General features: G+C 47.8%; 1 long non-coding RNA gene across 1 annotated transcript in view; it reads right to left on the bottom strand.

The window, feature by feature from the left end:
• Positions 1 to 21,542, bottom strand: part of LOC140595836 (uncharacterized) — a 30,187-nt gene extending 8,645 nt beyond the window's left edge. Inside the window, exons 1-3 of the long non-coding RNA XR_011997739.1 lie at positions 21,286 to 21,542; positions 8,386 to 8,489; positions 5,071 to 5,112 (exon numbers count right to left, since the gene is read on the bottom strand). This is a non-coding gene — a long non-coding RNA (uncharacterized lncRNA). The remainder of the gene's footprint in view (positions 1 to 5,070; positions 5,113 to 8,385; positions 8,490 to 21,285) is intronic.
• Positions 21,543 to 21,766: the final 224 nt, after the last annotated feature.

Here is a 21,766-nt window from a genome sequence, read left to right as displayed (position 1 = left end):
CCTCCCGTCTCGGGTCGCATCCGGTTGGAGCGATGGCCTGACATTCTTCCCACAATCTGGCTGATCCCCCCTCAGGATCTCTGCCAGAGGTTACACCGACTCCCGCCCAAAGGCTGACTTCCCCTCCCAGTGAGCTTCAGATTGAAGAAAGGAAAGACGGGCAGAGGGAGCAGCTGCGGAGCCTCACAGGCACAACCCAAGGAGCAAAGGCTACCTGCTCGCAGGCAGTGGGTCTCCTCTTTGTGGCTCAGCTGCACAGAGCCAGCTGCCAAGAGGGGGAGGCCGCTGCAGTTGCCCAGGGAAGGAGCGCCGCACAGGTGCGTCTCTCCGGCTCCCTCCGTGGAGCCAGGTGGAGCCAGAGGTGCCATCTGTCTCAGGGTATCTCCATCTTCTCCTCCATCCTGTGACTAAGCCAGGTTTGGAGCAGGAGGCAAACTGTAGAAAGCCCGCAGGTTTTGGGCGCTGGAACGAGGGGCCAACATCCCACCGTAATGAGATCGGGGCGGGCTTTCCCTCTCTCTGTATGGGTTTTTAAGCAGCGCAAAGAAGGTCTGTGAATGTGCTTCCCGGACAGGCCAGAGGGCTGAGGCTTCACTTGAATGTTTAATATGGTAGGAGAAGCTTTGTGTCCTTTTCATCCCCCTGCCCTAGTAGGAAGGGGGAAGGGTCCTCCGGCGAGGCAAGGCAAAGACATAGATACTTTGCCAGCTTAAGAATGGGGTCGTGTTAAAGGGGGGCTATATGTTTCTGTGATGGAATAGTTGAGATATTATTCTGAGAGTTAGCCTTGCTAGTTTTTCTCCTCCCCTATTCCAAGAATATAGGTGGGCCCTTTGAGGTTCCTTCCAGTAGAAAAATTATCCAAAACTTGGAAATAGGCAAGAGAGAGTAGTCCTAGGTGTTATTTTAGGGCTCTGCTGGACCTGACTTTCTATCTACTAAGGCTGTTATACAACTCTACAGGGGTGAGGTTAACCCACAGCTTTTTGTTGGGTAGAGATGCAAATAATGTCTGTGCAGCAGAACAGATAACCCCCAAAGCTATGGTTTGTGGCCCTGTTGGCATTTTAACCAGTTTTGTATCTGACCCAGCAATCAGCTAAGTCATGTACAAGATTCTCAACTGCTGTTTGAGAAGCGGCTTAGTGTCCCACCAGTTCCCTCATAAATTGGAGTTAAATACAATCTTCAACGTGTGTTCATTTTATATTCATGTAAAGGCCAGGCTTTTTAACCTTTTGAAAATCTGACACTTTTTCAAAACTGATTTATGTTACAGACAACTTCTCTTCCTGGCTTTTGTTTTGGAAAAGCCTAAGCTTCTTGGCAGGTTTATGCTAAGTGGGGAGGGAAAGAAGGTGGAAGCTTTGAGGCAGAGTGGGGGAGATTCCCCAAGGCCGAGAAGACGATGCCCCCCCCCCCCCCCCCCCCCCCCCCCGCCCCCAGGTTCCAAAGTTTATTTTGACCCCTGGCATGCTCTCTGGCAGAGTCCTGGGAAACTAGCAGGGTTTCCAGAGGGGGATGCCGACCAGGGCAGTCAGGGGGCTGGATCCTAAACATAGCATTCCCAGCCCCCAAGGTGGACAGAGTATGGCCTCCGATTAAAGTCGCTGATCCAAGGGGCCATGTGAGCTTGAAAAGGGACAATCTTGAAAGGGACCAGTGGCAGTTAAAGACCTGAGGGCCTTTGGGGAATCTTCCCACCACCCTGGAGGTATCAAGCTCTCCAGTAATGACTGAGCTCGATTTTGGGAAATCTGAGACTTAGGATCAGATATAAATAGAGCAAATTAATGTGTCATTTGTCACATACCGTAGATAGTGGGATAAGATCCCTGCCTACAACCTTAGCAGGTGGAAGGTTTGTTTGCTTACCTATGTTCCGATTGGAGGCACCCTCCCACACAGGAGGGGTCAGAGCAGCCTGTAGGGAGGTGTCCTTAGTTCCCGGGGGAACCTCATCAGCCTGTTCAAATCCATCACTGATGCTTAAAAAACAGTTCCCACCTCCCTGGGGGCAGCAGCTGGTATGCCAGGGCAGAGTCAATCCAACGTGTGCTCAAAATGACCCGTCTAGGGTGATGCGAGAGAAGACTTACAAAGTCCCCTGCCCAAATACACCAACCTCGGCACCTAAGCTTTCTGATCACAGCTGCTTCCTGTCAAACCTTGGGATTTGCAGATCTCCGCACACGTACCCCTGGAAAAACCACAAACCCTCGGCTTCTAGTTAGTGTTTCTCGGGTGCGCTCAATGCTAATACCTGGGTGGGAACCAGCTGGGGAAACTTAAAATGTGTATTCCTGCCTCCTGCCCCAGACCTATGGAATCAGCTCCTCTGGGAAGGAGAAAGGGGCGGGGGGAGTGTATATTCTCAACAAGTGTCCCAGATGATTCCCCCGCCCTCTGAATTCCCGCAGCCCCTGGGAAGGGGTTAAGGGAAGGGCAACGATTTGGCAACAGGCATGTGGGGCTGGGCTCCCTATCTTGGGGGGTGTCGAGGCAGAGGCAATGGCCTCCTATGAATATGTGACTCCCACGTGGTGCAGGGTTTGTGTTAGAAGCTTCTACCTGTGTTTCAGGGAAGCGCAGTCTTAACTCCCCAGGGGTGTCCCAAGCCTTGCCCAGCAGGGTGTGGTCAGGGCATCGCCCTGGGCTTTGAGAGACCCTGACCCTCAGCCCCGCCCCAGATTCAGGGACTGGATCTTGCATTTTAACACAATCCCCTGCTAACTCTTGCGTGTTGGGTTTGAAGAGCACAGCGCGGAGGGGTTGGGGACTCGGGTTCTGGTTCTGGGCCTTGCGGCTCTGCTCCCTGGGGCGGCTCTGCGGCTTGGCCACCACGGGGCAGCCAGGGCCCGGCCCTGGTCCCGGCTCCCCCGCCCAGCTGCGGCGGGCCTGGGGGCTGCAGGGGCTCCCCCGGCAACAACCCTCTGGTTCCCTTCTCATCTGCTCCTGAGGGACGGCTAGGCGGCTGTCGGGCAGTCCCCCGAAGTGGCGGGACCCAGGGAACAAGACAGAGGATGCATTAACCTGCACCCCTGCCCCCCCTTTGGTGGGAGGCTGCAGGGTCTCTGCGGGCTCCGGCTGGGTGTGCCGGGGCCGGGGGGGCGGGGCGTCCTGGGGAAGGCTGGCCCTCCCTCCCAGCTGCCCTGGGGCTGGCGAGGACGGCCACCGACTGCCACCCCTTCACCAGCCTGCAGAGGAGCCTCCCAGCGCCTGGGGATCCGGCGGCGGCTGGGGCTGCCCTGGGGTGACCTTCAGAGCCTCCTTGCTCCATTCTCCCCATGTCACCGCCTCCGGACCACTCTGCCCCTTCCTGCCTTGCTGCGCACCTCACCTGCACCTGGACGTGCTGCTGCACCCCGCAGCTCCCAGCTCCCAGCGGGGCGAGGCCCTCCCAGCTACTGCCTGCTTCTCTCCCCCAGCAATGCCACTCCCCGGAGCAACTGTCTTCACATTTTCTTCCCCATTCCTCTTTTCCATTTGTTCCTCTCGTCACTGCAGCTTGCCGTCCACCCACACGGCTGCCCCCAAGCCTTCTTGCCAAGGACCCCCACCCACCACACTGTGAATCCGACGGGCGGCCGGGCCCTGTGCACCTGACTCCTCAGCGGCGTCTGGCACAGTCACACAGCCTGGGGCCCGCGCTCCCACCTCTGGTCTCCGTGGCAGCCCAGGCCCTTGGCTTCCTTCCTAGCTCCTTCTTGGCTGGTCTTGTCACCTGCTTCTCTTCCGCATGACCCGTAAATGTGGCAATCCACCTGCACTCAGCGCTGGGCCCTCTTTTCTTTTCAACCTGCCTTCTCTTCCTCAAATTAGAGCCCACGTCATTTCTTTACAGAAAAGTCATCTTTTTTTTCCTAAAGCATCTCATCAGGGACTGAGGTTCATCCCTACAGAACAAGCAAACATAAATCTTTAATCCCAAACCATGATGAGTGCTTTGAAGAAAAAAAAATGGAAATAGAGAGTCCAGTGGAGAGTCTAATTCACGCTGATTTATTCTGGGGCAAGAGGAGAGAGGGGTCTTTGAGAAAGCGATGTCAAAGCTGAGAACTCAAGGATGAAAGGTAGTTCGGTAAGTGCGGGGTCAAGAGAAGCAGCAAAGACAAACAAAATGAAAAGCAGCAAAGCCTAACACTGAGGACGTTCATGCTCCTATCTCCAGCTCAGATGTCTTCTCTGCCTGCTCTCCACCATTCACACACACCTTCTGGAGATTTCTAGCTGGTTATCTCTCAGGTGGGTGTTTCAAACGTATTGTGTCCACAACAGAAGTTTGCATTTCTTCACATATACCTGTTTTCCCCCCAAACACCCCCATTCAGTAAATGGCTTCACCTTCCACTCATTGCTCAAACAGACTTGAGAGTTCTTACTGACCCCTCACTTTGCCTCACTCTGCAAATCTACCCCAAGGGCAAGACCTGTTTATTCTCCCACCAAAATACTTCAAGGATCCGTCTACTTGCTCCGTTGCCGTCCATCTGGTTGGGGCCACCATCTTCTCTTACCGAGAAGACTGCAATAGCCTCTCAACTGCTGTCCCAACCTGCGTGCGCACAGGCTACCCACTCTCCACGCGGCAACCAATGTGATCTTTACAAATTGGGCAGTGCTTGCAACCCTTCCACACCTTCCAATTCACTTCAAATACAAATTTTCTGATGTGCTCTATGAAGTCCTACAAGATCTGACCCCTGCCCATCTTCCCAACCTCACCTTGGGCTACCTTCCCCGCTACTCACTGTGCTCCACCCTCATGGCCATCTTTCAGCTCTGCAAAACTATCCCATTCTTGTATGCTGCTTGTCACAATTTAGATGACTGAGACATATAATTTTTCTCTAAACCACTGAATTTCCATTCTACAGAGTGGTGGGGTTTTTGGTTTTTTGAAACCAAAGCCAGAAAGATTCATTTCTTTCTCTTATATCTGCCTTAAAGCAATGGGCACTGAATACCAAGCAACTCGGCTTGAGGGGTGGGCAAAAGCAGAAGTGACAGGAAAATGAAACATCATTACAATTTCAGGAATATTATTGTACCTATTGTTTCAATGCCTACCTTTCCCTTTTTATTAGTTAGGGTTCTCCAGAGAAACAGCACCTATAGGAGATGAGAGAGAGAGAGAGAGATTTTAAGGAATTATCTCGCACAATGGTGGGGATTAGCATGAAATCTACATGGCAGGCTGAAGACTCAGGGACAGAGAGTTGATGTTACAGTCAAACCCAAAGATAGAATTCCTTCCTTCTGGGAGTTCTCAGTCTTTTCTCTCAAGATGTTCAATGACTGGATGTGCAGGGAGGGGAATAGACTGCCATTTGCTTTGCTAGTGGCTAAAACATATGCTTTTCTGCTTTGTGGGTGCCTCTACAGCATCTTCACTCCATGATGGTGTAGAGGTAATGGGAAAGCCAGCGGTCCCCTAGCCCACCTGCTTATGGTAGCCATTGCAGCTGTGGAATCCCCAGGAGGCCAGCCAGTCAGTTGTCAAGTCCTGACCAAGCTCCTTAGGCTCAGATGTCCAGTTGCACAGGGATACAGTTGTGTCTTCCAGCTGTGTCCTTGGGACAGCAGCTCTATGGTAACTTGCAGCCTCAGATCCCTTCTATGCAAAGTGGAGTATTACCTGTATAGCAGTCAATATCTAGTCAAGAGAATAAGGGACTGATCAAGTAGGAGCTGAGGGTCAGTATTTTAACAATCTCTGGAAGCAAAAATGGCAACTGAAGAAGTTCATAAGAGTTACTGGAATCCATTTACTAATCTCAGGAGTCTCTTTCAGGTCCACTCTGCTTTGAGTGCTTTAACTTAAATCCTAAGGAGCTACATTAATCCTGTTTATGTTGTATGTTATATGTTATGTAACCAAATTAGAATTGATTTTAGAGGGGCACCTGGGTGGCTCAGTGGTTGAGTGTCTGGCTTTGGCTCAGGGCATGATCCCGGGGTCCTGGGATCAAGTCCCACAATAGGCTCCCTGCGGGCAGCCTGCTTCTCTTTCTGCCTATGTCTCTGCCTCTCTCTCTGTGTCTCTCATGAATAAATAAAATCTTTTTAAAAATAAAAGAATTGATTCTGGATTTCACTCAGCATCTCCCCTACCCTGCTTACCTGATAGTGAAATGTAATGACAAGACTAGTCAAACACCCTGATGTCTAGAACACCAACAAGTATGGTAGGAATGTAAAGATCATAAGTATTCCATGAGTTCTTAAGAAAACAAAAGGTCTAGTTGGATTATTAGTAGTTTTAGTACTCCTCCAAGGAACCGCGTTGAACCACTTTTTTAAGTGTGTGTGTGTGTGTGTGTGTGTGTGTGTGTACTCCTGAATAGTCCAAGGATTGGAAAGAATTGAACTAGACAGATTTCAAACATTCACAGATTGATGGATCAGTGTGGTTTCTCTTTTGACCATTTAGGGGCCGTGGGAACTTTTGTGTTCTGTCCCACTAAAAACTAAGCAAGTCACTTTCCCCTTCCACTTTCCCCTCCAGAATTCTGAAGACTAAATCTGGGTTCTGTGAAGTAGTGTAAATCTGATATTTATTTCCTGGATGGAGGTAGATACTAAACTATTGAATTGTCCAGTTTTTTTTTTAAAGATTTTATTTATTTACTCATGAGAGACACACAGAGAGAGAGAGAGGGGCAGAGAGACAAGCAGAGGGAGAAACAGGGAGCCCGAGGCGGGACTTGATCCCAGGACTCCAGGATCACGCCCTGGGCCAAAGGCAGGTGTCAAATCGCTGAGCCACCTAGGGATCCCCCTGTCTAGTTTTTAAGATAAATGGCTTGTACAATTTAAAGAACATTTTAATCATCAGTAGTATATTGCAAGCTACAAAAACAACAATAATAAATAATAAAAGACATACATTAGCTGCAAATCTATTGGGTAAGACAATTACAGAAATAGTCTAAAAAATAAAATATGACCAAAATTATATAATTTGTATAAATGGCATTTCTTACACTTTCAAGAGATGAAGCAAATAGCTGGTAAATTAATTAGATCTTTAAAATACAGAATGGGGATTTTAATTTGTTTCCCTAAGTTTGTAGCAAGCGCATTAATTCCTAGTTGATGTCTTTATACTCACAAATAGAGAATGTGTGATAATGCATCACATCACATTTATTCTGGCTCTGCTCTTAATAATGAATATGATTAATTCTTTAACATCATTCTTTTTAGAAGTTCTAATATTGGAAAGAAGGGTTTTCTGTCTCAAACCACTCAAAACAAGAGTTAATGAGGAAAGTAAGAATGCTATGGGAAGAGATTGGTAATAACCAGTTTGGTGGTGACACCTACAAGGATCCCATTATCTGTAGGTAATTAAAGAAATGTGGAACTGGGTAACAGCCTCCTATTTGAACATATTTGAAAATATTTTATTTTGTACATAAAAGGTTTTCCCTATCCTCCTGCATCAACATATGAAAAATTTGGGAGAAGGATTTTTTTTTCATGCCAGCAAATTGAGTTTTCTTAAAAACATCAGTTAAATTCCTAATTGTTGGAATAGTGCTGGCCCCAATTAAAATGTAATACCCATAGTTTTCAGTTTTTATCCACTTAGGGAAACAATGGATAATGAAAACCAATCTCAAAGGAAAAAAGAAAACAATAAGAAAGCTCCGTTCAACACAGAGCCAAGTCATCTGGAATTGGGTTGGGTACATTTTGGGTGGGCAGCTCTCCCAAATGCTGTCTTTCCATCTCCTTTTGGACTCCATAACTCCTCTGAAAACTGAGGAAAAGTGGGGATTCTGCACACAGGACAGATACTGGAAGGATCTGTAGCATCAAGTGTAGGTGAACTACTACTGCCTCTGTTCTTGCACCAAAACAACTAAAGACTTGTTTCCCTATGTTCTGTCTTGAAAAAAAAAAAAAAAAAGGATGAAATGATGAGGTACAAGGACCACCAACCAGATGCCAAATTCATTTAGCCAGTAAATCTGAGATTGGTAAAAAGTCCTGCTGTTCTCTCCTACACTTGCCCTGCCCCCATAAATGACTCACTCAGATCCACACTGGGCCCAGTCACAGAGGAGGCAGTCAGGGATTAAAAGTGACTAAGCACTTTGGGAAATTAGCACTTTGGTTCCTCAAATGGTGGATCTGATTATATTTTCACATCTTGGGACCCGCCTTGCTGAGGCACCTCCTCCTCCAAAATCCCCATCACCATCGCCCCGACCACCGCCCCAACCCAGAGCTGGTGTGGAGTCAGACACAAGGGCCTCCCCGGCTTGAAAAGGACTTTGAGAGACTAATTGTCTACGGACATGAATGGTTACAGTCACAGAGCTCTCGAAACTGGAATGCAGCTTATGAGAAGAGCATTATTATTCCCAAACCCACATTCTGCAGACGAAGTGGAACTTCTCCAACTGGTTGGTGAGCTGCTCAGTTGTTTACCTCTGGGCTTCATTTCCAAGGGCAGCTTATTTCCCAGGTCTCACCCACTACAGGAAGAGAAAGCCAGGGTCCAAGTTACAAAGAGGTATTTGATTTCAGGCACCACCTGGTTTTGAAGCATGTCAACCTTCAGCAGAGCTCAGAGAGGCCACTTGGGCTGTTCCTGCCCAGGGTCTGAGCTTTCTGGCTCCGTGTGGAGGCAAAGTCTGCCCTCTAGGCTTCAGAAAGAATGGGCCTACCAGTTTCAGATCTACTGCCCTATCCGATGACTCAAGGACCAGTCTCAATCAGGCCAATTGGAAAAGGGGCTGGGTTTGATTCTCAGACCCTTTTTGGGACCCTGAGCTCAAACCCTCCCATTGAGGGTAAGTTCTCCATCTCATAAAGGAGTTTGAAGGAAGTCTTTTCTTTTTCTGCTCCTTTACCTGAGGGTCCTAATCGCAACATCCAGGACTTGGAGAAAGTTCTTCTCCTTCAGATCCTCTTTGAAGCAAAGCCCTGATGGCGTCTTGGATGTTTCAGGTCCCTGAACTGGGCAGGCAAGTTAGTTCTAGCTGCTGCCCCCACTGTAAACAGGTATCTAGGTACCCTCTTCGTGACAAAACAGTTAAATACAGACATCTTATTCAAACAGGAAATTTACATTTTTCACATTCTTTAGCCGGAGCTAAAGCAGTAGCGCGATTAGGAATTTGTGCAATGTGAACATTCTTCATACTTTGCCCTGCTTTGGAAACAACGTTCCTCTCTCCATCTTCTTCATCCCCAGGAGTGACAATAGCCCACCTTCCCAAGACGTGCCCTGGAAGGTAGTTGTCTCTTCACCTGGGAACAGCTCTGAAAGAGCTTGCCATGGTGCTTACAGCATCAGCCTTTGGCATTAGAAACCCACTTTCAAATCTCCAGGCCACGCCATCATTTAAAGGGTAGGGCTTGAGGAGGACCAATCAAGGAGAAAAGAGAAGAACCAGGAAGGTCTGGTATCCAGAAAGCCAAGAACAGTGATCGGCTCCATGCAAAGTGGACAGGTAAGAGCGAGGTGGACAGGGTCATGAAGGAATGGACTTTTCCAGCAGTTTAGCTGTGAGGGAGCCAGACAGCAGCAGATAGCTGGGGAGAGAGTTTTTTAATCTTAAGAAGGGAGATATATGACCATGTTTCTAGGCTGCTAGGAAGGGTTTAGAAGTGGGGAAAAGAAGGAAAAAGGAGAGGGAGAGAGCAAAAGGCCAAAATAAATTGTTGCAGAGGAGGCTCTGTGCAGAAAAGAATCCAGGTATTCCCTAAAGTGGAGGAGAGGGCTGGATGGGAGGGCCAGAGAGCCCAAAGTTCTGAGGGTAGGAGTTGAGGGAGGTCATAAAACAGAAGCTGCTATGGACTGAAGATTTGTGTCCCCTCAAAAAGTCATATGTTGAAGCCCCAATCCCAAATGTTATGGTATTAGGACGCGGGGCCTTTGGGGAATAGTTAGGCTGAGATGAGTTCATGCGGGTGTAGCCCCCATGATAGAATTAGTGTCCAAATAAGAAGAAAAGACCAGAGCCCTCCCTCTGCCTACCATGTGAGGACATGGCAAGGAGGCAGCCACTTGCAACCCAGGAAGCAGGTTCTCACCAGACACTGACTTTGCAAATGCTTGATGTTGGACTTCCCAGACTCAAGATTTATTTCTATGAGAAATAAATGTCTATTATTTAGGCCACCTAGTTGAAGGTATTTTGTTATAGCAGCCTGAGCTGCTATAAACAGAAGACTTGGTCATTTGCTGAGAGAAAGGGGCCACGGTTGGGGAGATGGCAGGGGTGCTACAGTGAAGGTGTGAGAGGGCAACTGGGAGAACAGGGGAGGAAAGGGTGCTGACCAAGGGTGGCTGTTCTGAGAACCCAGCCGAGGTCAGAGGACACAGGTCATGTTGGTCAGAGGTCAAACCACAAGACTGTGAATTCCTCTGGCTGCCTTCAGGAGCCCTCGAGTAGGAAGGAGGACAGGAAAACTGGTCAGGTCGATGCCCAGGAAAGGGTTTGTAGGACTGACACAGTGGAAGGAAGGGAGCAAGGAGTTTGAGGTTGCTAATGAGAGTGATCAAAGAGCTGCATCCTGGGATCCAGGGATGTCAGGGATGAGCTCGGAGAAACGAGTGGAGATGAACAGCCTGTGGACTGGGAGAAAGGGGGTGACAGGGCAAGAAGAAGGCCTGAGTGTGGTCCTATATACACACACACATGCGTACACACGTACATACGTATGTAATTTGATGGAGATAACAGAGATAGAATAGGTCTCAGTTGCTAACGTGGAGTGGGGTTGAAGGGTTTTTTGATAAGATGTTATTAAACAATGCTTCTCGATTAATCTTCCTTTTTCCAGAAGAAAAGAGAAGTAAGCATAGCCCTCAGACGGCTAAGGCAACAGACCTGATCGGGATGCGTGCTGCAGTTCCCTCTGGCGCCCGTGGCAACCACTGCTAATGGACAGCCAGCCTTTCCTCTTTCCTGCTAAACTCAAAATTCTTTTCAACGTAGGACTCTAGAACCCACTACCAATTAGCTAGAATTGGTCCATGAGATGGAAACTGCTTTTTTTTTTTTTTTATTCAAGTTAGTTAACATACAGCGCAGCACTGGTTTCAGGAGCAGGATCCAGTGATTCATCACCCACATGCAACACCCAGTGCTCATCCCAACAAGTCGGCCTAGGTTTTTAGCAGCAGGGATGAGGTGATGGTGATGTGGAGGGACCCAAAAGAAGGAGCAAGGACATCACACAGCCCAGCCCCAATTCACGGGTTTACAGAGCCCTGAAAGCCAGGGGTGGCTCTGCAATGACCCCAGAACGGAGAACCAATCAAAGGACACCCATAAGGCCAGTTTCTACCAAAGCCCGGAGCTCGCCAGGACTGGTTCCAGTCGCCCCAGATGGAAATCCCAGGCCGGTTAGCCTTGGCTGGCTCCCAGAGGTGGAGAACGAGGCAAACCACGGATCTCATGACTGAGTGATTTTCCACATCAGAGTAGATGAATGTTTCTGGCCCTGGCTTGGTAGAGGCTCGTGGGAGGATGCAGTTAACTCCCTCTCATGGCCCTGGGGCCCGGAGCCCTAAAAGCTAGACCCCGCCTGAGGCTGGAAGGAAACAGAAGCAGCTCAGGGCCCGTCTGGGAGAAACGCCTTTCCCGCTCACCCTCGCTTCCCCCGGGTGGGAGGCTCCGTCCGGCAGGAAGCCCCATTTCTTCCTTTGCTGCAACTCCCGGGCTTTACACCTCTGTCTTCCTTCAGCCTCTGAGAAACCCACCTTGATTCCACAACCAGGGCAAGGCGGTGACAGTGAGTGACATACTGCCCCCCAGTCAGCCCCATGTGGTCACAGATCAGACGTTCATATAAAGAGTTAACTACGCTAATCCCTGACTTGTCACCACAACTTCCTTTAGACTCATTCATATCAAACAGAATAAGTCATCTCTCTGTCTCCCGGTCTCCATGTGATTAGGGGTTTTTGTTGTTGTTATATAATGAAATGGCTTTACTGTGAAGGCCCGTGGGGCCAGTTTTTGCTATTTGTCTCTTGGTGGATGTTTGTGTCCCCTCAGGCACTTAGCAGAAGCACCAGGAACTGGAGAGAGGACACTCTGTGAGTTCAATGATCCAAAAGGGCCTGGGATTTCACCAAAGCTACAGATTTATAAAACCAAAAGCTGACTGAAAGAGTTAACAAGGAAAGCACAACAGTGGGATTGTGTGTGTGTGTGTGTGTGTGTGTGTGTGACACCAGGGCAGGAGGAGGCGGGATGAGAGAACAGAATGTTCTTGTGTGGGCAGGTGGAGGTGTGACTTGAAATACCTGTGACCAGGCACACATGTGGCAGGTTTGAATCCTGAGAGTCACACATGCTCCCTGTTAGCGTCACCCTGGTATTTCCTCCAGGCTGCGATGTATTCGCATTCAGCCACATACGCTTTTTTTCTGTGTCCTCTCCTAACACAATTAGCAAAAGATTAAGTTCTCCCGAGTAAGCAGCAGAATCTGCTCAGGTGCAGCCTCCTTGGGCTGGGTCCAAAAATAGTGTCCCTGTCGTTCTCCACAGCAGTAGGGACCCGGTAGCTGATTTACAAATGGGACAACACTCAAGATGCACGTGGACATTCCGGAAGCTGTAGGCCACATTCCAAACAAGGCTCTACCGGCTGCCCTCGAGGCCCCTGGCCTGCTCCCCTTTAGTTTAGCAGAAGGATCCTTCCTTAGCTCAGAGGCATTAATTGAGCACCTACTGATAAATAGGGCGGAGACACAGATTAAGACAAGGTGGGTGTTATATGCAACCGATGAATCATTGAAACTAATAATATGCTATGTGTTAATTAATCGAATTAAAATAAAACTAAAATTTTTAAAAATATTTTTTAAAAAGACAAGCTGACCTTAGTAAGTTTACAGATCTTAGCTTACAGACTGGTTAGGGAGGCAACATTAACGCACCTAGGGCTGTAGGTACCTGCTTGGTAAGGCTGAAGGTTTGTGTGCCCCTAAAATTCATATATTGAAACTTTCCTGGGGATCCCTAGGTGGCTCAGCGGTTTGGCACCTGCATTCGGTCCAGGCATGATCCTGGAGTCCCGGGATCGAGTCCCACATCAGGCTCCCTGCGTGGAGCCTGCTTCTCCCTCTGCCTCTCTCTGTGTGTGTCTATCATGAATAAATAAATAAAATCTTAAAAAAAAAAAAAAAGAAACTTAATTCCTAATGTGACAGCATCTGGAGATGGAGCCTTTTGGAAGGTGATTTGGTCAGGAGCATGGAGCCCTCAAGAATAGGATTGGTGCCCTTATTTACGAGAGACCCCAGAGAGCTCCCTCACCCCTTCTGCCCTGTGAAGACACAGTGAGAAGATGGGCCTCTGGGAAGTGGGCCCTTGGCAGACTGAATCTCCGCATCTTAATCTTGGACTTTCAGCCTCCAGAACTGTGGGAAAGAAATTTCTGTTGTTTATTAGCCACCCCAGTCCATGGTGTTGGCATAGCCGCCCGAAGCACCTCTGTGACTCTCCTCACAATTAGCAAGCAGCGTACAAGCCACGCTGAAAGGAAATCTGTGAGGCCCAGGAGAAGGAGAAATATTTTCCTGAGATGAGCTATGAAATGATTCTAAAGGCAAAGCGATGCATGGTTTTAGTTTTTAAAATAGCCTTGGAGGTTTTTTGTTTTGTTTTGTTTTTATCACAAAACTAAAACTATTTTAGAAAATACAGGTTAAAAAAAATTCAACTCACCAACTATCCTATGATCAAAAGGTAACCGTTGGACTCATCCTGGCCCATCTTCCCCACGCCCCCCCTTTCCCTTTCTACCACTCTGGTTTGATCTACTTCACATCTACAAAGCATCTTCATTGGATTTCACTTCACAAAATGTTTCTACTAAAGTGGGTTTGAAAACTACTGCTAACCACCGGGGCCAGGTGGCCCCCCCGGACTCCCGCTGTTTTTGCCTCACTCTCCTGCTGATAAGCCCCCAGGAGCAGCTCCTTGGCTCGGCCATTCAGACCTTCTGCTTCTGGTTACAATCTACCTTGGCACCCTAGTTTCCCATCACCCACCCCCTCCAAGACCCTGTTTCTAGAATATGACATGTATGACACTACTCCCAATTTTTTGCTCACATCTTGCCACTGTGGGCCCAAGTTTTCCTTTTCAAATGTCTTCATTCAAACTCTAGAACCTGAGTTCGTCTAGCGTTATTAGCCTATGAATCATAGCAACAGCAGCTCCCCAACATTGCTCCACCTGAGTGATACAAGATTCTGGGGCTCCTCAAAGTCACACCCAGAAATTTCACCCCGGGCAGTGTTTGACTTACAACGTGCCACAAACAGGTGACCTCTGCCGTGTTCTTCCCTTCCTGTTCCAGCCACCCTTATGCCCCACATTTATTCTTCCAGCCGAGGCCGCCGCGCCTGTCCAAGTCCTCCACGATGTCTTTCCTCCTGATGAACTCAAGGCTCAATCCTCAAGGCATCAGACCTGTAGGCCCTGGAGTCCTCAAGGCCGGCCTCCATCCCCTGGACTCCGAGGGACATTGTTCTCAGCAGAGTGACTCAGATCCTTCCTGAAACCAGCTCTTTGGGTATCTGCCCTCTTTCCACAGGCTCAGTCCACAGCTCTTCCCATTCTCTTGCCCCTGACCACCCCCCACAGAAGCAATCTTGACAATGTAGACAAGCAAATGGATATCCAAGAGCTCTTTGCCTGGCTGGCTCATCAGAGGTGCTCAGAAATATTCTAACCCTGCTAGTGGAAAAGCCTAGGTTCAAACCAGGAATCTCATTGCATCATTCTCTTTAAGAACCTCAGACTCAGCACTAACCTTCATAAAATCTTTTCTAGCTCAGGCTAAATAAACTCACAGGCCTCTATAGCAGTCATGGTTGTTCAATTAATTTGGTAATTAATCTTGTATTTCCTTATGACAACTCTCCTGTTCTTTCCCTAAATTCGTGTTAAAATTTTTTTGTACTAGAAAAAAAAATTGTATTTTAAAGGAATACCTTTCTGATTCTGAGGATACTGAGCAAAAAAAAAAAAAAAAAAAAACAAAAAACAAAAAAAACAGGAAAATCAAGAAAGTCCCCTTCCCTATCAATCCTTAAGAACTTAAGTATAGCTTAAATAATCAAAAAGTATCTGCGTTTCATATTTATGTCTTACTTCATCACTGATGGAGGGACTATGGTTTTCACTGCTTTGTATTTGTAACGATGGCTGATAGTAGTAGGCACTCAGATACTGGTTGATTCTTTCATTCTAGGGAGGTTTAAGGTCACTATTTGTACCTTAAGAGGGCAGGGGGGGAAAAGACAAGACAAAGTACAACAGGATAGAAGAAATTATACAAAGCAAAAATTTCCAGAAAGAATAAACACAGAAGAAAGTTTACTCTATCATTTTGGTATGGAAGATGCCTAAAGAATCTTATAGACATTGCTTTAAATATACATATTGAGTATCTCATTCCCCCACTCTACAAACACATATTAAGGACCCACTATGTATTAAGCAAACTTAGCAAGACAGACAATGTCCCTGCCATCCAGAAACTTCCAGTTTGATATAAAGAGGCAGACACTAAAATAGATCATTTCGGACTATGATAAATACCATGAAGGAAATAGAATGGGGAGTAAAGGTGTATCTCCTTGGTGTTAGAAGGTCAAGGAAGCCTTCCAAGGAGGTGATATTCGGGCTGAAACCAAAAGGCACCAACTACGTGCAGTTCCACAGGTTGTGCACTGCACGTGAACTCCATTTACATGGACGACAGTGGCACGCCTAGCGTTGTGCAGCACAGTGGTTCAGAATGTCCCAGGCAAGTGTAAGTCAATCCACTTGTATAATTAATTTACTTTGCTCAAGTAGATTTGCATATCCATTAACATGCACTTAGTCCATCTGGATACAATGGGCAATCATGGTAACCATGTGGTGAGTCAGACAAGTCAGGAAAATGACCCTCGGCAAATTGCAGGCTATGGTCGATTGTTCAGCTTATGACTATATGTTCTCCGTTTCTGGAGACATGAGACAAGAGCCTAGAAACTGACAGACTTTAGGTGAGAGAAGCTTAAGATTGTTTTTGGAACCAATCCATCGTCTACTCCTCTAGTCATAATGCCAGGAAAAGGAAATATGAGTAATTGCTGTCCAAGCCTAAAGCTGGTTTTTAAGGTGAGAAATCCTCTTGCTTCAGGAACGATCAAATATGGGGCTTTGAAGACAGCCTTTATAATTACAGACTACACTATTCAAGGCATGCCACTCAATTAACCATTTGCCGCATGGCATGATGACATTCCACAATGACAGGTTAATGGGTTCCATGCTTAATAAAAAGAGACCATCAGACTTCTAGTAAAGACAACTCTGTAACTCTTTGCTGGCCGCAGACCCCCTGTTAAACTGTCCTGAAGGGCAAATGTATATATTTATATAAAAAAATCTTTAAGATCCCAAACTGGTTTAATGGGTTTCACAGAAGGTATTCAGAGGTACTCAAATTCCCATCAATTTAGAAATGGAGGCTTAAATAGAGGTCATACGCTGACCTCAGTTGATTCCAGAAGTGAGGCATCCAGGAACTGTCCCCCCTGTTCCCTGAATCTCTCAGCTGATTCTACTTCCTCTCTGAACTGTGCTAATCAGTGTTTGAATCTGTCCAAGTCGGTGCTGAGAAGGAAGTTCCAGTCACTCTCCACCCCGCCCCCTAAAGTCTGGCCTGTAGAACCCAACAGGAGTCCAAGGGGGGCGGGGAGCTGGCTGAAACACACAGGGCAGGATGGGGCAGAAGCAGTGCTCCTGGAGAGGTGCTAAAGATAGAAAGTCCTGCCTCAACGGGGGAAGGAAGAAGGCTGGCCAGGTTTGGCAGGTGGCATGATACGGGGACTTCCGATTGTTGGAGGCAGGATGGAGGTATCCATCTACCCGTGCCAGGTGGAGCAAGGTTCTTCTGGAATATCTGACTCAAAATAGGTGCAAAGAGGGATCAAGACACAAGACCCCGGCTAATGAGGGTTGAAAGACCACAGGCTCCAGACAGCTATCCAGAGCATGCTGTGCAAACTCACTGTGCATGTGAATTGCCTGGATTCTAGCTAAAAATGCAGATTCTGATTCAGTAGGTCTGGGGTTCTGCATTCCTAAGAAGCTCTCAAATGCTACTGTTGCTGCTGGTTCATGCACCACACTTGAAATAGCAAGAGGCTGGGCATTAAAGAGGTCCCTCCCTCTTTTTCTACTAACCGTCATGGGGCCAAGAGAAACAGGGAAGCCTGGTACTCTAGATTAGGCAATAACACCTGCCCAGTAACAGTGTGGACATTAGCCCGTGGACTGGGAGCAGTCAAAGACCTCCATTCATTCCAGGGCAGGGTCTAAGCAACTGGCTGCAGGATGGGGCTCAGAGCAGAGAGAGCCTGACTCAGTGGGTGTAAGAACATTAGTTGGAAACAAAGATGGGTCATGTCTGGAAAATCAAAGGGAGAGGCTTACATTTTTGTCCCTTCTTAACACCTCAGAAAAGGGTCTCTCCCTACGTCCACTGAGGTCAGGACTCTGCAGAGGGGAATTTGGAGCTAGTAGAACAAACACTGAGGCAGGCCAGAGGGCAGGGTGTACGGGTTACTGCTCTCCCACACTGGCCTTCTAGGAAAATGCAAAGGAAAGATCTCCCGGGCCTCTTTCCCGGGCTCTAAGTTGGGTGCCGCGATGGTTCGTTTAATGTGTCAACTTGGCTAGACGATAGCACCCAGCTGTTCAATTAAATACTAGTCTAGGTGTTGCTGGATTTTGTAGATGTGCTTAACATCTACAGTCAGCTGACTTTAAATAAAGGAAATTATTCTTGATACTCTGGGTGGGTCTCATCCAATCACTGGAAAGGCCTTAAAAGCAAAACTGGAGTTTCCCTGGAGAAGTCGAGATTCCACCTGCTAAGTACAGTTTTGGCTCCTGCTAGAGAGTTTCCAGCCTGCTGGCCTGCCCTGCGGATTTCAGACTTGCCAGGCTCCACAAGCATGTTCACCAGTTCCTCGCAATGAATCTCGTTATAGACACAGTCAATCCTCATTATTCACAGATTCTGTATTTGTGGATTCGCCCGCTTTGTAACCCCCAAATCCAAACCGGCGGTGCGTCTGCAGTCATTCACGGGCCTGAGCAGTGATGAAAAATTTGAGTCACCTAATCCATGTTTCCAGCTGAGGTTGAACAACGTGCCTCTGCTTTCCTGTTTAGCTCAAAGTACAGTAAACGAGTGTTCCATCTGCGATCTATCCGGTGTGGTGATTTTTGTATTTTTGTGCTTCTTTTTGGTGCTTTTGCTGTTTAAAAGAGCCAAAGTGCTGTCTAGTATTCTTCACGCCAGCAGGTTGTGGATGGGCATCACGAGATACACACATACCAGATGAGCTTCGTTCAGGTATGAGTTACAGTGCTGTCGGCGGCGAGGTCAGGGGTCATGAATCAGGTGTCTTCAAACAGAAACACGGATAAAACAAGGTTATACCTTGATTGGTCGATGCAATGCTATGAGCTGGGGCTCACGGAACCTGCCTCTGGATTTTTCCTAGGGGCAGTGGCTCAGTGTTGGCTCACTCAGTGTCTGTGGTGGTTGCTAGAATATTACCAAGAGGAACAAGGACTGACTGTGTGCGTGGGGCGGAGGGTCCCATTTCTCTGGAGACCCCTAACTGGCCCCGCTGCGGCACCACTCTTCCCCTCTGTGCCCAGCACAGGTGGTGCGGGTCTCATGTCCTTTCTGCATTCTGATCCCTGACGAGGTTCTGGACAAGTGGGGGAGAGGCCCAGGTATAAAACATCTAGTGGATGTTAATAACCCCCTGTTAACAGCAAACTTTTTCTCTTACTAGCTCATGTTTAGGAGCACAAAACACACAGCGGCCCTGTAATTTGCCACTGCTCCATCTCCCTGGTACAGTAAGAAGTAGGCTAGACTAGGTAATAACTGGAACACAGTTCAGCATTTTTAATGTAATTTGGATGATGAGCCCCAAATTACTTTTCCAATGTAAACCAATCAAGTATATTCCAGTTTGAGTGACTTTACCAAGAATAAACTTCTTTATGAATGTATAAAAAGATTAGACTGTCTCCAAGGCACTGGGCCTATTCGCAGAGACGGAGAGAAGCCGGTATGTCTCAGGGTAAAAAGAAGGCACCAATTCAACGACCCCGCGGCCCATCCTCTCCCCACCCCGGTGGCCAATTTTAGTCTCCTCAGAGGCCGTGGTGAGGACTCCATCTCGCCAGTCCACGGCGAGGGGCTCCCTTCCTAATTCAACAGTTGGCATCTTCCATGTTGCGCCGTATGGCAAAGAGGAGCGAGGTCTCAGGTCAAATCCCGCCCGGCTCCCAGAACACAGGCTCACACACACCCTCTGTGTGTGTGGGAGAATCACGCACCTTCTCCCGTGGGCCCACTGGCACCCGACTGAGGTTTGAAAACACTTACAAATCTCTTTTTAATTCAAGAACCTGTCATGGCTCAGACTAAGCACCATGCATCCACCACTGTGGACCCTGGGATAAGGTGCTCCCCGGACGAAAAGAGCAAAAGCTTCTTTCACACACACCTTCAAGGAAAGCAGAACACCATTCACTTCTCAGACCATCCACGAGGTACTCCAGGGGTCAAGAAGTGTTCAGCGCAAATAGGAAAAGGGGACGGCTCGGTACAGTTGGAAGTCCGTGTATTCTAAAGTGTTTCCCTTTCAATGTTTAACAACTTCCAGGACGTTAATAGTATTCTAAGCTGTAAAATGGTAGGATAAGAGCTGGCTTGTGCTTTGCCTACTTAATTGATACACTAAATAAGAATGATATGTTAAATAAAGATTAAAATGAGCGAAAAAAATGTGTATCTCCCCCATAAAAAATTGTAGAAATATACATATAGCAAACGAACGGAGTCAAATAATTTCAACTCAGGAAAAAAAAATGCCTAAATGAAACAAGGACTGACTCTTATGAAGCTTGGCTTCTCAGGTCTGTGTCTCCAGGGGCTTTTTGTTGCACCCTCCTGGCCACCCCACCCCCCACGTCAGGTGCAGGAGCTCCCTCCCTTGCTCGCAGCTGGTTGCCCCCCTTGGAAAGGACTCAGTGAAGTCAGGGGTCAGAAACTATAGCCTACAGGCCACATGCAGCTCAGTTCCTGTATTTGTACGTGAAATTTTAGAGAAACCCAGCTGTGCTCATTGGTGGTGTACCGTCCATGGCTGCCCTCATCCCACAGCGACAGCTGAGTAGTTTGCAACAGATGCCTGATGGTGACCGAGCCCCAAATATTTACCATCTGATCCTTTGTAGAAGAAGTTTGCTGGCTCCTGGGTCAGTCCTTAATATTAAGGTGCAGCAGTTTTCTTTGTGACTCTGCCAGGGGTTACTTGGGTTTTAATAGGAGGTGATTTTTTTAATCTAAAAGAATTGGTGGCCAAGAACAGGATTTCAGTCATTAGCAATGAGATATTCAGGAGATGTTTTGGGGTGGAAGAATTTCTTAAGCTTGGTTCCTCATGCTCTACCTCCCCATCAACCCACCTGTGGGTCCACCTGTTGAGATGAAGGTGGGAGGGTTATGATGGTATGGAGAGAGAGAGCCGAAAGAGAGGTAGGTCTGGAAGGATGGAAGGGTCTGCAGACGGCATTCTCTGGAGTGGGAAACACAGCCCCGGGGACTGGTATTTGTCTCGGTACCATGGACAAATGAACAAAAGCATTTTGCGGTTCATTTAAACAGAGTCAGATTCCTGACTTTGCTTGTCCCCTAATCTTTTTGCTTTTTTACTTTTCAAGAATATCCAACTTCACACACACACACACACACACACACACACACACACACACCAGAAACAAAACAAAAACAAAACCTTTATGGCTCATAGGAGACTTTCTGACGTTCCCTGGGCAGCATTACTTATCTGTAGGCAAGTCTCTACAACAGCAACAGAGAGCTCACTGCAGGGCCTTGCTATCAGGACACGGGGGCTCCACTCACCCCGCCTTACTGGGTAGACTTCACAAGGCTTTGAAGTGGCCGCTGCACAAAATGGAAACAAGAGCATCTAGTTTCTCATCCCGAGGTGAATCAGAGGCTGAGCGTGCACGGGGAGTAATGACCATTCCTAACATTTGCGTTTGTTCAGGATATTAGTATTACAGGTCCCAAAATGTTCTCTGGAACATTCTCCTGTTTAATCCTCAGGACCATCCTTTAATGTGAAAATTGCCATCCCCTTTTAAACAGGTAAGGAAACGAAAGGATCTGAAGGTTTAAATGACTCACCCTAGATCAAACAGCTGTTGGAGTTCTCCCAGAGTAGAGGGTTGACTCTTTGAGCCCAAATGAGAGGGAGCCTGGGCCCTCATCAAATGCAGAGACAGGCACAGTCCTTCTTGGAACTCCCGAATGCCAAGGTTTTGTCTCTCTTTAGGTACAAGAGTAGTATGTGACTACCTAAGAGAGGCATAGGCTCCGTCAGATGTTCCCATGAGCTACTCACATTGAATGCCAGGATGCCACTGCACACGGCTCCTGGACCCTCCTGGGATGGTGGCCACATACCATACTAACATTTAAGAGGGCTTTGCACAGACTAGAAAAACACAGACCAATTATGCAAAGGTGTTCCTTCCCCCAGCTGACCGGCCCTGGGCCAGAGCTCAGCTCAGCAAGCTGAGCAGGCCAGATCCAGCTCCTGCGTCAGCCCTTCCCCCCAGACAAGGCATCATTGTCCAGGCACAGCTGACTGGTACAACCGTCCTGT

This window comes from Vulpes vulpes, chromosome 16 (genome assembly GCF_048418805.1).
Source record: "Vulpes vulpes isolate BD-2025 chromosome 16, VulVul3, whole genome shotgun sequence".
NCBI lineage: Eukaryota > Metazoa > Chordata > Mammalia > Carnivora > Canidae > Vulpes > Vulpes vulpes.
This window is presented reverse-complemented; position numbering and strand designations above follow the sequence as displayed.